Source organism: Marmota flaviventris, chromosome X (genome assembly GCF_047511675.1).
Source record: "Marmota flaviventris isolate mMarFla1 chromosome X, mMarFla1.hap1, whole genome shotgun sequence".
In the NCBI taxonomy this organism is placed as follows: domain Eukaryota; kingdom Metazoa; phylum Chordata; class Mammalia; order Rodentia; family Sciuridae; genus Marmota; species Marmota flaviventris.
Genome location: NC_092518.1, coordinates 62630706 through 62646082, shown reverse-complemented (window position 1 = coordinate 62646082; position 15377 = coordinate 62630706). Strand labels below are relative to the sequence as shown.

The window sequence follows — 15377 nt, the reverse complement described above, 5'->3', positions numbered from 1 at the left end:
AAAGGTTAAGTTATTTAATGTGTAGAAAAATCAAGAAGGGTACATAACTTGAGGATACATCTTAAGTTACTAAGCAAGAACAACATAAAACAGAAAGGAGAAAAAATGAAAAGAAAGCACTATAATTGACAGTATAAGATGAAATACCAAAAAAAAGGTCCAACATAAGAATAAGTATTAAATGTACCTGAATTAAACTAATTAAAAGACAGACTTACAGATTGGAATAAAGTAAGATTCAACAATATTCAGGCTAGAGAGACACACTGTAATATAAGAAGACACAAACAAATTGAAAATAATTTTTCAAAAGATACACCAGATAAATATGAACCAAAATGATGTTGAGGTAGAGCTCTCAACATATGACAAAATAAAATTTATGTGACAAAGAACAATAGGACAAGAAGATATATCCATTATACACATGTATACATTTTCCAATAGTTTCAAATATATCAAGCAACTAGTAGAACCAGAGAGAGAAAAGGAACAAGTACACTTGAATATTCTAATATTCTTCTATTTAGGAACTAATAGATCAAGCAATCATAAAAATCAAGTAGAGATAAGGAACACTTTTGCATTATCAATAAAAAAATTCCAGGTATTATATACAGAGTAGAAGTACAAAAAATAAAGCATATAGAATCATTCAAAAAACAAATAGAATTTTCCCAAAAAAGACCATAATTATGGTTGTATAGGAAGACTCAATAAATTTCAAAGGTTCAATATATAATTCTATGTTTTCCAATCACAATGCAATAATATTAGAAATAACAAAATAGTAGTCAAAATTAGCATATGTTTGAAACAAAATGGCCCATTACTAAATTAAACTTGTGTTAAGATAAATCATAAAATAAATATTTTAAAGTGAATGAAAATAAAAACACAAATTAAAATTTGTGGGACAATTAAAGAGAGCTAAGAAGGCAATGTGTAGCTTTATATACATTTATAGTTTTATATATCAGTGTATAGCTTTATATATCATTAAATGAGAGAGGCTAAAAAAACTAGCTAAGAATTCAATGTAATGGAAATGGCAAAATAACAAGGAAGATGGATACTAATTAATAAGCAGAAAATCCTTTTTCACAGAGAAATGCATCAGAATTTGACTCTTTGAAAAAGTAAATAGATATTTTATAAAGATGAGAAGAGATTTAAATAAATAAAATACAGGATGAAAAAAGGAAAATAATATATAAAGTTTTAAGTGAGTATTATATACAATAGGCTAATAAATTGGAAAGATGACATGAAGTAAAAAAAAAATCCCCCCCAAAATAAAATGACAACGATAGTTAAAGATTTCTCCTACCAAAAAATAAAAAAAAACTACTCAGCCCAAGATATTATAGGTGAATTCTACCAAACTTCCAAGAAATAGTTAATTACTACCTTATCCAATTGATTCCAGTCACTAGAAAAAGAATGAAGTTTACTCAGTCCATTTCATGAGGGTAGTGTAATCTTGATTCTAAAATCAAATAAAGACAATTATAAGAAAAGAAACTTTAGGCCCATTTCACTTATGAAATGCAGATGCAAAAACAATTAGCACCATTTTTAGGGAAGATAATCATCTACTTAAAAATTCAAAATGAAAAATCAAACTATAGGAACTAATATGAACAGAGTTCAGTAAAAATATAAGATAGAAGATCAACCCACAAAAATCAACATTTTTCTATACCAGCAATGACCACTTAGAAAATATAATGAAAAATACTATTCACACTAGCAACAAAACCTATACAGAAACTTTAAATTTTACCAAGCATATACAAGATCTTTACAGAAAAAATCTTAACTCTAGAGTTAACTCCCTAATAAAAGATGTAGAAGATAATCTAAAGAGATTGCTATGGTTTAAATATGTTCCCCAAATTTCATGCATTGGAATGTTAATCCCCAAAGTCATATGCTAATGGAGTTTAAGAGGTACAACATTTGAGAAGGGATTAGGTCATGAGGGCTCTGTTCTCACGAATTAATTAATGTATGTATTCAGATTAATGGATTTATCCAATTGATTCCAGTCACTAGAGTTATCAAGGGAACAGTTTTTGTTATCAGTGCAAGCTTTCTGTGGCCAGCTTGCTACATTTCTAATGTGATACTTTCTAATCAGGCCAAGCAGGAAGGCCCTTGGTAGATGATAAACAGATATTAGTAACGTGTTTTTGGATTTCCTAGCATCCAGAACTTTGAGAAATTAATTTTCTTTATAAATTACCCAGTATCAAGTATTCTGTTATAGCAACAAAGAAAATGAACTAAGACAGAAATGAAGACATCTTTGTTGTTATATGGGACAACTTCATATTACAAAGATGGCAATTATCCCTCAAACTAACCTATAAATTCAACCCAGTCTCAATCAAATTCAAAGTGGATTTTCCAGCAAACTTATACTAAATCCAAACAGAAAAATAAGCCCCACAAATAACTAAATCAAAATTTTAAAAAAAGAAGACTAGACAGAGGAAGATTTGTTCTACTAGGTATCAAAATTTACTCAAAGCTGTAGGAACAAATAAAAACTCATAGTACTACCACAAAAACAGAAAAAGAGACAAATGGGGGAAAACACAGCTGAAAGGCAAACTCATATATAGATGGGAGCCTAATACAGCATAAATATAGCACTGTAAATTGATGGACAAAATATAAGATATGTACTAAATATGCTGGAGGAAACAGTATCATTACATAAAGACAGAATCATAACCCTATGTAACACAATATACAAAAGTGCACCCTAGATGTGACTATATATAAGAGGTAAAACTATAAAGTTTCTATGAAAATACTACAGAATACCTTGGATCTATGGGCAGTGAAAGACTTTTTAAAAGTTAATAACAGTATGGGAGAAAGTATGTGCAACATTTAAAATGAATAAGGAACTACTATTTAGAATATAGAATTGACTCCTACAACTCAAGAAGAAAAGAAGGCACTAACAGAAAAATATACAAAGCATAAGAGTAGGCAAGTTACATGAAAGAAAAGCCCAGATGTATGCAACCATGAAGAGATGACAAAACCTTTTTTAATAAAAGAAATGAAAATTAAAATGAGATATTAGTTTAGTTCTATAACAGAAAAAATTAGAAATCTAGAAAATGCGACATGTTGGTAGTGTTTCAGGGACACAGAAACTTCATCCACTACAGCTGAGGTGCATCCACTCAGGAAGGGAATCTGCCATTACTTAACATAAAAATTACTTATTAATTCTATTCCTGAAAATGATCCTGAAAAAATATTCATATAGGTCCATAAGAGGAAATGTACAGATGAAAATGTTCAAATTTTGAGAACAGGCAGGTTAGAAATGGAAGAATATTATGCAACAATAGTGCTAATAAGAAGCAATGGGCTATGGTGGGCACAGTGGCACACGCCTGTAATCCCAGTGGCTTGGGAGGCTGAGACAGGAGAATCACAAGCTCAAAGCCAGCCTCAGCAACTTCTCAGCAACTTTGAGGCACTAAGCAACCTCAATGAGACCCTGTCTCTAAAAATAGGGCTGGATATGTGGCTCAGTGGTCGAGTACCCCAGAATTCAATCCCCGGTACCAGAGAGAGAGAGAGAGAGAGAGAGAGAGAGAGAAAAGCAATTGGCTATAGATACATATAACATGGATACATGGATGGGTAAAAGAAAATATGTATAATTTAGGGAAAAAGTAAGAAACAATATATAATGAAGATATCAATACAAACATTGTTTTAAAGGACACATTCAAATATAAACAATCACATCAATTACATTAGAATGTTTGTGTATGACGGGGAAGAAAATGTTGGAAAGAGGCTAAGTAAATAAATAAAAATGCTAGATATCCTTGCATAGATCAATAATAATTATGTGCCAGGAACTGAGGAACAGGTGATGAACTCAATATTATACAACGAAGATTATAAAAACAGAAGCAAACATACAAGCCCCCTTTCCTTAAACAAAACAAAACATGGGAAATAATCTTAGATACTTAAAAAGGTGATTTATAATGTTGGCCTCTTTATCTCATCTGTACCCAGGGTAAAACTTAGGATTCTAACATGCCCTTTGGCATCATGACTCTCATTTACAAAGGGAGGAAAGAAGAAATGAGTGAGATCACACTGAATGCAAAACCCTCAGTCAAATGCTTTTTTTTTTCATTTTTGCATATTCACATTCAGGCATCATTAGCTCGAAGTATATCAGTATAACAAATTACTATGCAGGCAAATTGCATATGGCTGAAAAGGATGACAATAATGATTTATCACCTCTTTTCCTGGAGACATTTAAGTAAAGTAAACCCATATATTTACTGAGGCTTTTTCTTAATCCTCTTCATGTGTCCCAATAAAAACATCATAAATATGTTTTATTGTGTGTTCTTATATACACCACATATACACATACTGTGTGTGTGTGTGTGTGTATGGAAATATTATCAAGACCACTGCTATAATTTGAATATGAAATGTCTCCCAAAGGCCCATGATCATGTGAGCCCTGGTAAAGCTCACACTAGCATTAGATCTTGTTATTAACCATATGATAATGGTTTTGTATTCATACAAGATGCAAGAGTACTGGGGTCATGGAGGTTTCCACTGATACTTCAAAGGAAAGACTGTGAAGCCAGATTGTGTGTAGCAGGATTAGAGTCTAGTAATCAGCCACTGGTGATGTGACAGAGTGATATGTGAAGCTATGAGAGGGAAGCCAAGGCTGTAATGGAGACCTCAGAAATTTAGAGATGCCAGCAAAAAGGAACACCTACTGATGGAAGCTAGAGAAAGAAGGCAGAGCCAACCCAAGAGAGTGGCCATATGGGCTGTAATCAGCAAGGGTGAGGAGGTAGGGCTGCCCAACACCTCTGGAGCTCACATCACACTACCATGCGCCTCAGATGCCTGACATGGAACTATATCATTTAGTGTTTTCCCTACTTGATTTCTGTCCTCCTTTTCTCTAATCTTTCCTTTCAAAGCCCTTATTCTTCCCTTGTGAAATAGAAAATTTTATCCTATGCCACTTTATCTTGGAAGTGTATGACTTTCTTTTTTTGATTTCTACAGGGTCTCACAGCTGTATTTGTCTTAAGATTCAGAGAAGACTTGGACTATTGAGCAATGCTGGGACATTTAACTTTGAGGATTCTTGGAGATTAACTTAATGCATTTTGCATTATGAGATGGGCGTGAGCCTTTGAGGGTCAGGCACAGAATGCTATAGTTTGGACATTAAATATCTTCCAAAGCCCATGTATAGAGGATTTTGTCCCTAGCTTGTGGCACTATTAGGGTGGTAAGACCATTACGCGGTGGGGCCTAGTGGAAGGAGTTAAGTCATTGGATGTATTGTGTTAGTTAGCTTTCTATTATTGTGACAAATACCTGAGATAATCAACTTAATAATGGAAAATGTTAGTGTTGGCTCACAAATTTCAGAGGTTTTAGTCCATGGTCTCTTGGCTCTGTTGCTTTGGTCCTGTGGCAGCATAGTATTTCACTGCAGCAGTCCATGACAGAGGAGGTCGGTCATGTGTAGAGGATTTTGTCCCTACCTTGTGGCACTATTAGGGTGTTAAGACCATTACGAGGTGGGGCCTAGTGGAAGGAGTTAAGTTATTGGATGTATGCCCCTAAAGGGGATGTTGGGATGCTTGTCTCTTCCCCTCTTTCTGGTTTCCAGCTACCATGAGGTGAATAGACCTCCTCTGTCATGGACTGCTACAGTGAAATACTATGCTGCCACAGGACCAAAGCAACAGAGCCAAGAGACAGTGAACTAAAAACCTCTGAAACTTGTGAGCCAACACTAACATTTTCCATTATTAAGATGATTATCTCAGGTATTTGTCACAATAATAGAAAGCTAACTAACACAACCATATAAGTATGATATAATTCTTTCAACTCAATATTCCTAATTCTTAGAAATTTAAATTTAGAAAATAATTCAGAAAATCAAACTTACATACATGAGGACTTATGATATAGTAAATGTCCCAATAAAACCACTGTAAATTTAAAAAATACTGTAAACTGAAAATGTACTTAATATACCTAACTTATTGAACATCATAGCTTAGCAACACAGTACCCTGTAATGTATCAATTGTTTATCCTTGTGATTGCATGGGTGACTGGGAGTTTTAGTTTTCTACTAATGTCTAGCATCATGAAAGATAGTAATACTATGTATTACTATCTAGGATTAAAATTCAAAAATTAGAAAAGATTTATACTGCATTTCATATCACTTTTGCATCACCATAAAGTTGAAAAATCTGAAATTAAGCCAACTGTAAATCAGAGACTGTCTGTACTGAGAAAGGGTTACTTAAGGAGGAATTCCTTTGACATGTACTTGAGACTTAAAAAATATTTCCAGGCCAGAAGAAAGAATCCAGAAGACAAGGACATAAGACATAGGAAAGAACACTGATGACCACTCGATCCAAGAGGCCACTTGAGACCCTGGTGAAGTTTGCTGGGTAAAATACTACTTGGAGATAGCTGAAAGGATAAGGGGACTATAAATTCCAATTTCTAGACTGGAATGCAAAAGAGCTTAAAAGTCATGACTCTTACCCACACATAAAAAAGGTAAGTAAACTGAAAGTCATCAACTCCTTCTTAGATTTATCAGAATTAAGACCATAGAGTAAACCACTGTCCACATGTTTAGACAGAGAGATAAGTATAAACAAATAAACTGAAACTTATGAGAGCAGAATCTCAGAAGCAGAAATTTTCATGGGAACCATAAATGAATTTTAACCACTAAATCGCATCTGTCTTTCAACAAAATGCACACACTATAAGAAATAAGAATAGCTTCGGGCTGGGCATGGTAGCACATGCCTGTAATCCCAGGATCTCGGGAGGCTTGAGTACAAAGCCAACCTCAGCAACTTAGTGAGGCCCTAAGCAACTCAGCAACACCTGATCTCTAAATAAAATATTTAAAAAGGGGCTGGGGATGTGACTCAGTGGTTAAGCCTCTGTGAGTTCAATCCCTGGTATCAAACAACAACAACAACAACAAAAAAGAGAATAGCTTCAAAGGACAGAATGCACATCAATCAGAACAGGACTCAGATGTGGCAGAGATGTTAAATTGTCAAACCAAGACTTTAAAATATATATGATTAATATGTTAAACACCCTCATGAAAAAGTAGATAATATGGAGTGGGGGTTGTAGCTCAGTGACAAAGTGCTTGCCTCGCACATGTGAGGCACTGGGTTTGATCCTCAGCACCACATAAAAATAAACAAAATAAAGATATTGTGTCCATCTATAACTAAGAAATGTTTTTTTAAAGTAGATAATATAACAGAATGGATAGGCATTATAGGCAGAGAGGTGGAAACTCAAAGGAAGATTCAAAAGGTAATACTAAAAATCAACACCACTGTAATAGAATGCCTTTGGCAGGATCATCAGTATACTAGAAATAGCTGAGGAAACAATCAGTAATCTTGAAGGAATTGCAAAAGAACCTTCCATAATGTAAATGTAAAGAGGAAAAAGAATGAAAAACTCATATTCAATGAGACAATTGCAAAAGATGTAACGTTTGCATGATAGGAATATCAAAGAGAAGACAGAAAGGAAAAGATAAAATATTTGAACCAATAATGACTAAGAATTTCCACAAAGTTAATAATAGAAGTAAACCTCAGCTCCAGAAAGATAAGAGAACACTAAGCAGGATGATAAACACCAAAATTATTATTGTTTATTTTTTTAGTTGTAGATGGACACAATACCTTTATTTTTATTTATTTCTTACTTATTTTCTTATTTGGTACTAGGGATTGAACCAGGGGCGCTTAACCACTGAACCACATCCCCAGCCCTTTTTTTATATTTTATTTGGAGACCAAGTCTCGCTGAGTTGCTTAGGACCTCACTAAGTTGCTGAGGCTGGCTTTGAACTCACCATCCTCCTGTCTCAGCCCCCGGAGCCACTGGGATTAGAGGCATGCTCCACCATGCCCCACAATTTTTATTTATTTATATGTGGTACTGAGGATCAAACCCTGTGCCCCACACATGCTAGGTGAGCACTGTACCACTGAGCTACAACCCCAGCCCCCAAATTATTTTTTGAAGAAACTAGAGGGAGAAAAACATCATACATAGAGAGAAAAGAATATATAGATTATGTTGGATTTTTCTTTAGAAATAATGCAAGCAAAAAGAAAATGTTGAAAAATGAAAGTCAGCAACTTAGAAATCTGTATACATTGAAATTATCCTTCCAACATGAAGAAGAAATAAAGATTCTTTCAGACAAAAAAAAAAAAAAAAGAAGGAATTTGTCACTAGTAGAAGTGCCTGATAAGAAAGGGTAAAAAGAAAACAAAACAAAAAGTCTGTCAGAGAGAAGAAAAATGATATGTCAGAAACTAAGAAGAATATTAGAAAAGGAATAAATGAAAGTAATATATTTTACTTTTCTTATACTTTTTTTAAACATTTCACCTGGGAATTGCACACATGAATATGTACTTTTATACCTTTACTTTACTCATTTATTTTATTTTTTATGTGGTGCTGAGAATCAAACCCAAAAGTCTCACACATGTAAGGCAAGCATTCTACCACTGAGCTACAACTCTTGTCCCTACTTTTCTTATTATTAATTAAATTAATAATTAAAAGTTTGTCCAAAATAATAATAGTGACAATGTATTCAATGAGTATAGTTTATGGATATTGAAATGAATTACAAAAAGCTATAAGGGACAGGAGAAAGTCACTTGGAATATTCTATTATAAAGTATTTGCATTCCCTATAAAGTTGGTATGGTGTTATTTGAAAGAGGATTTGGATCACTTGTAAATTGTCTACTACAAACTCAAAGGCAATAATGAAAATATGTGAAAAAGGAAGTATAATTGTTATGCTGAGACAGAGAAAAGAGCAGTAAAATCATGTAAAATAAATAAATAAATAAATAAAGCGTGTAAAATAATTTATTAAAACCAAAAAGGCTAAAAATAAAAAGAAACAAACATAAAACAGGGGCTAGGATTATGGCTCAGTAGCAGAGCACTTGCCTAGCATATGTGAGGCACTGGGTTCAATCATCAGACCACAGTAAAATAAATAAATTGAACGAAGGAATTATGTCCACCTACAACTAGAAAAATTTTTTTAAAAAATAAAACAAGGACAATAAACAGAAATCAGTTAAAAATACATTGATATTAATCCAAATATATCAACCTTCACTTTGTCAATTGTTTAAGTATTTACCAATTAAAAGAAAATCCCTGGTATCCAAAAGAGAGAGAGAGAGAGAGAGAGAGAGAGCGAGCGAGAGCGAGACTGTCAAGAGTAGACCAGGGGGAAAAAAGACCAAACTATATGTTATCTTTAAGAAACCCACTGTAAAGACATTTATAAGTTGAAAGTAAAAAGATGGTGAATGAATGCTTACAGTAATCAAAAAGTAAGACAAAGCAGAATTCAGAATAAGGGTGCTATGGTCTAAAAGTTGGTATGCCTAAAGTTCATATGTTGAAACCTAACCCTCATGTAATAGTATTAGCAGGTGGAGTTTTTAGGAGGAGATTAGCTCACAAGGTCTCTGTCCTCATGAATGGGAGTAATATCCTTATGAAAGGTTTAACAACCTGTTTGCCCCTTATGCAACATGAGTATGCAGCAATACCATTGCCTATGAACCAGGAAGTGGGCCCTCATCAGACACCAAACCTACCTGCACCTTGATTTTGAACTTCCTAGTCTCTAGACTCTTGAGTAATGAATTTATGTTGTTTATAAGGTATCCTGTACGTGGTATTTCTGTTATTACAGCCCAAAAGGACTAAGACAAAAGGCATGACAAAAAGATTAAAGGGTCAAATTTCTAAGAACACATTATAAAATCCTTAATGTATATGTGTTTGACACAGAGCATCAAAATATGTGAGGCACAACTGATATTAATACAATGTGAAACAGATGAATCCCTTATTATAGTTGAAGACTTCAACATTCCTCTATGCACACACAGTTCCAGCAGGGAGAAACCCAGTAAGGACAGAGTTGAATTAAACCAGCACCATCAATCAAGTGGCTATAAATGAAATCTATTGAATACTTCAGCAAAAATAGCTGAACACACATTCTTCTCAAGCTCACATGGATAAGGCAAACCACAGGCTGGAATGAACACACACACACACACACACACACACACACACACTTTCACAAATTTAAAGGTATAAAATCAGAAGTTCATAGCTAAGGTTATAATTCAGTGTTAGAGTGTCTGCCTAGCATGCACAGGGATCTGGGTGTGTTCTCAGATTACAATGGCATTAAACTAGAAATAAGTAACAGAAGATAGCTAGAAAAAATACAAAATATTTGAATATTAAACAACACACTTCTAACTTAGACATGGGTCCAAGAATTTCAAAAGAAATTTTAAATTATTTCAAACTAAATAAAAATATAACCTAAACTTTGTGGGATGTAGCAAAAGCACTATTTACATGGAAATTTATGGAGCTGAAAAAATATATGTTAGAAAAAAAGAATCTAAAACCAATAATTTCACCATAGAAAGTGATAAATGTTTGAAGAAGTAGATATGTTTAACTCAATTTAAATATTAAACAATGTACACATGAAACAATAGGTTACACAGTACTCCATAAACATGAGAAAAAGTTATTTTAAATTTAAAAAGTAAAATGAACAAGCTTCCACGTTAGTAAACTAAAATAAGAAGTTGAAAATATTAAAAATTAGAACTGAAATCAATGAGATTGATAATAAGCAATCAACACAGAAAATAAAAAAATCAAAAGCTGTTTCTTTGAAAAGATCAAAAATTGATGAGTTTATCCGGGTTAACAAGGAAAGACAGTGAAGACACAAGTAACATTAGAATTAAAGGAGGGCAAACCCTACTGATCCCGTGTATGTGACAGAATAAAAGAACATTATAAACACCTCTATGCTCACAAATTTGATAACCTAGATAGAAGATACAAGATTCATATGAAGAGAAACAGACAATCTGAGTAGACTACATTTACTAAAGAAACCAAATCCATAGTCTTCCAAAACAGAAAGCATCAGGTCCAGAGGGGTTCCCTAATGAATTCTACCAAACATTTATGGAAGATATTATGGTAATTCTTTGCACACTCTTTCAAAAAACAGAAGAGAGAAAACATTTCACTTTATAAAGCCAACATTATCCCACTTTTAAAACCAGGAAAGATACAAAATAAAGGAAAAGCACCAGTATTTCTCATGAACACAGATGCAAAAATCTTTCACAAAATATTGGTGCATTAGTTCTCTATAGCTGCCATAAAAAAGTACCAGAAACTGTGTGGCTTAAATAACAGAAATTTCCTTCAAGGTGAGGGAAGGATGTGTTCTACTCCTCTCTCATTTGCTTGGGTGTAGACATCTTTTCATTATGTCTTTTTACATCACTTTCCATCCATGTATCTATGTCTCCAAATATCACTTTCTTTTTTAAAAAAATATTTATTTTTTAGTTGGACACAATACCTTTATTTTAATTATTTATTTTTATGTGGTGCTGAGGATCAAACCCAGGGCCTTGCACGTGCAAGGTGAGCACTCTACTGCTGAGCCACAACCCCAGCCTCAAATTTCACTTTCTTATACTTACACCACAAAATATTTGCAAAACACATCTCTGATACAGGACTGGAATTCAAATAGAAAAAGAACTTTAAAAACTCAACAATAAGAAAACAATACAATTAAAATGGGCAAAAGGTATGAACTGGCACGTCATCAAAAAAGATATAAAGATGGTAAATATGCATATTAGAAGATTCTCAATATCATATGTCATTAGAGAATTACAAATTACAAGATACCACTAAAAACTTATTCAAATGACTAAAATATAAAATATTGGCAACACCAATTGCTGAAATGCTGACGAGAATGTGGAGCTATTAGAACTTACATTTGTTGCTAGAGGGAATGAAAAATAGTACAGCCAAGATGGAAGACAGTTTAGAAATTTCTTACAAAACTAAACATACTTTTAACATCTGTTCCAGCAATTGTGCTCCTTAGTATTTATACAAAACAATTAAAAGTAATGTCCACCCAAAAAACTGCACACAAATGTTGATTGCAATTTAATTCAGAATTGTCAAAACTTGGAAGCAACCAATTTCCTTCCTTCAATACAAGAATGCATAAGCTAAATGTGCTGCATCAATATAATGGAATATTATACAGTGATTAAATGAAATGAGCTATCAAGCCATGAAAAGATATGAAGGCACCTTAGTTGCATATTGCTAAGGAAAGAAGCTAATCTGAAAAAGCTATGTACTATGCTATTTCAACAACATAACATTCATTTCAAAGAAAGCTACAGTGAGAGTACAAATATTAGTGATTGCCAGGAGTTCAGGAGAAAGGAGTATGGGACAAATAGATGGAACATAAGGGATTTTTAAGGCAATGAAATTAATCTGTATGATTTCATATAAGGGGATACATGCCATTATATCTTTGTCAAAAAAAAACAGAATACATAATACAAAGTATGGAAGGTAATGTTAAGTATGGGTTACAATTAATAATAATGTTATCAATATTGACTCATTAAGATGTTAATAAGAGGAGAACCTGAAGGGAGTGGTGAAGGTGTATGTGGGAACTCTCTGTGCTTTCCACTCTATTTTTATATGATCTAAAATTGCTGACAATGGTATAGTGGGAGGCAGTAGCTAGATCCTCATAGTCTGTAGTCGTAGGCTATCTCCTAGAACTCCCCTTGTGGATACAGAAGATCTGAGGTGGCTACAGTACACCAAGCCTGAATATTAGTGACCTGAAGGCATCAACATTTATATGGATGTGAAATGATTCCAGATTTGTGTGATGGGCAACTAAACAGGCAGAAATGAACTCAAGAGAAATAATACACCAGAAAAGATCAAAGGTGGAATCCACACAGAAAATGTCAAGATAGTAGGGAGCATGTACCTCTTGATGCAGGTTTCAATGCCTTGTGTTGTTTGCTGTGTCTCCTTTAGAGCTTTGTTTGAAAGGTGGAACTAAGGCTAAAATGGCACCACAGACCAATTAAACAGTGACAGTTTTCAAGCCAACTGTTGAAGAAATTGGTTTCAAATTTAATTGCAACATTAAAAGGGGTATAATTACCCAAAAGAGGGTGTTGAATGATTATGTGAATGTTACCAATTAAAGAGTTGAACCCAATAAATTTAAATGATCATGACTCTGTAACTAAGATGTATGTAATCATTTTTGTTGTGTTTTGTCATTTTAAAGTAGAAAAGATATGATGTGGCAGCAGTAAAATGCACCAGAAAGGAGATCAGGGATCTATATTAATATCGAGTCTGTTTGGAATCCTAAACATCAAGCATTTGGCTATGGCAATGGAATAATCAACACTTCTGAGACATCTGCTGGCTAGGTCATACTTGATAAAGCATAAATGGAGACCAGATTGGCATTGAAACTCTGGAAATGCTACTAGAAAATCTCAAATGTGATGGTACTATGGATAAATAGCTGCAAGACCATTCTTTTTCATGACATTAGCCATTCAAATTTACAGAAAAAGAACAGGTCCACTTACATTCCATACACAAGTGGCTATACATTTTGCAAAACAACTAGCAAAATTTAAATTTACTGTGAAAAAAAATCAGAAGATGAAGATACCTCCAAAGACACTCATTATTTAGTGTCAAAGAATTGAGACAAAAAAAATCCAAAGGTATAAAGGTATTTGCCTCTTAAATGATTCCTCAAGAATATGTTATAATAACTCATTTTATAAATATAAAAAAATGATGAATAAGAAACTTACTAGACTACCTGACTTAAATTCAAATATTAAGCACAGTGTTCTAAATTTGCTGAGAATGCTTCATCAAATTAATCTACTATGAATAAATCCCAATATAAACAATGAAATGTAAGAGTTGGTGGATATGTATATAACTGATTTCAATATTAAGGCATTAAAATACTGTTTATTCCTGAAGAAAAAGAAAAAGAAACAGCATCTATTAATTTTAAAAGAATGGAAGGAGGGGCTATTTGTAAGTCCTTATCTTACTTGACCTAAAGACAGCACTTGACATAGTTATTAATACTTCCTCTTTGAAATATTTTCTAAATTGGACTTCTGAGACACCCCATCATTCTTTTTTCTCAGGCTGCACTGATGACCACCATGGTCCAAAGAGATGGTGAATTATCTAAAGTCATACAAGTAGTTAACAACAGGGCTGATTTTGAAATCTGTTTTTTCCATGTTCATCGTATTCTAAGCCTTATGGCAGATAGACTCAATGAAAGCTGAGAAACGAATGAATGTATAAAGAGAGGTGGGATCAAAAAATATTCTACACAAATTGTGTGATTACTTACTCTGGCTAAAAGTTAAAAGAGAGTAAGAGGAATACAACAAACCTGACAAACTAAAATGAAGCCACTTATACTAAATATCATACTGCATACAGATCTCCAAACTAGTTTTTTCCCCCAGAAAACAAGAGATTCCAGTTGACCTGAGTCAACATAATAAGACCTTTCTACTTCGAACCTCCCAAGAAAGGAAAATGGAATAACCTGATGTTAACCAATCAGTTCTACTTTCTTTTTGTTGTGTTTGTTTTGTTTTTTGTTTTTGTACCAGGGATTGAACCCAGGGGCACTTAACCACTGAGCCACATCACCAGCCCTTTTTATTTTTATTTTGAGCCAGGGTCTCACTAAGTTGTTTAGGGTCTCACTAAGTTGCGGAGGCTTACTTTAAACTTGTGATCCTCCTGCTTCAGCCTCCAAAGCTGCTGAAATTACAGGCATGCACCACCATGCAAAGCCAAACAATCAATTTTGTTTTCTTTTGTTGTTTGTTTGTTCCTACCATACAAAATCCATTGTTCTGATATTGCCCACTGAGAGTCCTCACTTTGATTTTTAACTGGGGATGAAATCCAGGGGCTCTCTATCAGTGAGCTTTGTCCCAGCCATTTTTGAGACAGGCTCGGGCTGTGATCCTCTTGCCTCAGCATCCAGAGTAGCTGGGATTATAGGTATGCACCACCAGGCCTGGCTTTCCTTCTATTTTATAGAATGGAAGCTAACCCAGTCATGAATTGTGTAAAAGAAGGCAGCTATATCTTTAACTGAATTTGTTGCAATTTAGTCTTTAGACAATATTAAAGCAGGGTAAAGGGTAGCTTAAGTTAAAAGAGAGTAAGAGGAATACAGCAAAAATTGGCCAATTACATATGGAAGGAGGAGGGACTAGAGAAAGAGTAGAGTTAATTAAAAA

At 33.8% G+C, this 15377-nt stretch overlaps 1 protein-coding gene and 1 pseudogene across 4 annotated transcripts in view; one reads left to right on the top strand and one right to left on the bottom strand.

Moving 5' to 3' along the window:
• Positions 1–15377, bottom strand: part of LOC114093088 (ankyrin repeat and SOCS box protein 12) — a 117510-nt gene that overhangs the window by 94256 nt on the left and 7877 nt on the right. The window lies entirely within an intron of this gene.
• LOC114093085 (RNA 3'-terminal phosphate cyclase-like) lies at positions 12922–13790 on the top strand (annotated as a pseudogene).